This window comes from Gossypium hirsutum, chromosome A02 (genome assembly GCF_007990345.1).
Source record: "Gossypium hirsutum isolate 1008001.06 chromosome A02, Gossypium_hirsutum_v2.1, whole genome shotgun sequence".
NCBI classification, from domain to species: domain Eukaryota; kingdom Viridiplantae; phylum Streptophyta; class Magnoliopsida; order Malvales; family Malvaceae; genus Gossypium; species Gossypium hirsutum.
This window is the reverse complement of record NC_053425.1, coordinates 86,574,771-86,576,648: the sequence shown is the minus strand read 5'-3', so window position 1 is coordinate 86,576,648 and position 1,878 is coordinate 86,574,771. Positions and strand designations below refer to the sequence as shown.

The 1,878-nt window shown below is 39.9% G+C and overlaps 1 non-coding gene across 1 annotated transcript; it reads right to left on the bottom strand.

The window, feature by feature from the left end:
* Window positions 1–862: 862 nt before the first annotated feature.
* On the bottom strand, window positions 863–969 carry LOC121216732 (small nucleolar RNA R71). The gene has a single exon (XR_005912905.1). It is a non-coding gene; the product is annotated as a small nucleolar RNA R71 (small nucleolar RNA).
* Between the last annotated feature and the right edge of the window lie 909 nt (window positions 970–1,878).

The following is a 1,878-nucleotide window of genomic DNA, read 5'->3' as shown; positions in this document are numbered from 1 at the left end:
CTTAGTTTTTAAATAGTTTCTGATCATCTTTTAAAGCCAAATTATTTTTACCTCACCAAAGTGTTTTACAATTAATTTCATAAATAATTCTTTTACAATCCCTGTGGGTACGATAACTCAACATTTACTTGTCACTTTATTACTTGTTACGATTGTGTACACTTGCACATTTTTTTTGTCGTTCCAAGTTTTTGGCGCAGTTGCTGGGCACTGTTTCAAAAAGTCATTATTTGTGAATTTGTTAGTTTTACATTTTGTTTTATTTTTCTGTTTAATTTTTAACTTAATTAATTTTTTTGTGATTATTTCAGGTGTTTATGAGTATTGACCAAATTATTGACCTACTCCCTGTAGACCCTGAGATTGAACGAACTTTCCGATAGCGAAGAAGACCAGCGAACTAGAGAAGGACTGAAGGAATGAATTTTGAGAATATGAATCAAGGAAATGGAGCAAACCTTGTTCAAAATCCTATCCTTGTTGCTGATGATAGGGATAGAGGCTTGAGACAGTATGCAGTGCCTGTTTTTAATGATCTTAATCTGAGTATTAGGAGACCCAAAATCGAGGCACATCAATTTGAGCTGAAGCCAGTCATGTTCCAGATGCTTCAAACAGTGGGCCAATTTAGTGGAATGCCTACAGAAGATCCTCATCTTCATTTAAGACTATTTATGGAGGTGAGCGACTATTTCAAATTAGTTGGAGTTTCTGAAGATGCATTACGATTGAAGCTGTTCCCGTATTCACTAAGGGACAGAGCTCGAGCTTGGTTGAGTTCATTGCCACCAAACTCAGTTCTACATGGCAAGAGTTAGCCGAAAGATTCCTCATGAAGTATTTCCCGCCTAGCAAGAATGCTAAGTTGAGGAACGAGATCACTGCTTTCCAACAAATGGATGATGAGTCCTTGTATGAGGCATGGGAACGATACAAAAAGCTATTACAGAAATGCCCTCATCATGGAATCCCACATTACATCCAACTTGAGACATTTTATAATGGTTTTAATGCTCACACGAGGATGGTAGTGGACGCTTCTGCTAATGGTGCTCTCTTTTCTAAGTCCTATAATGAGGCTTACGAAATGATCGAGAGGATTGCCAGTAACAATTATCAATGGCCAACCAATCGAGTCGCGTCAGAAAGACGAGTTGCTGGAATACATGAAGTGGAGACTCTCACTTCACTCACATCTCAGGTATTTTCAATATTCTCAATGCTTAAGAATCTTACCACTAATGGGTCTAACAGTTTTGCAGCCCAACCACCTCACTAATTTGAGAGTATAACCTATGTTTATTATGGAGAGGGACATTTTTTTGAAGAATACCCCTCAAACCCTGAATCCGTATATTACATGGGTAACTAGAACCAAAACAGAGGAAGGCAGGGACTGCAATCCAACTTCTATAACCCATCGTGGTGAAACCGACCCGAATTTCTCCTGGAGCAACCAATGGGCTGGAACCAGTAACAACTACGCTCAACCTAGACCGACTCAGCCGCCTAGTTTTTCCCAACAAGCTTAGAAACCAGCTTAGGCTGAATCATCCAATAGCTTAGAGAATTTATTGAAGGCATACATGGCAATAAACGATGCCACTCTAAGGAATTTGAAGAATCAAGTGGGCTAGCTGGCTACTGAACTCAGGAACCGACCACAAGGTACTTTACGTAGTGATACAGAGAATCCAAGGAATCTAGGGAAGGAGCATTGCAAAGCGTTGACATTGAGGAGCGGAAAGACAGTAGAGCCCAACACTATCGAAGCTGAAAAAGAGCCAGTTGATGCTGAAGACTCAGAGAAAGTTCAACCGAGTGTTAAAATTCCAGTTGCACAAGGACCAGAATCTGAAAAACCCGACAAGGTAATTC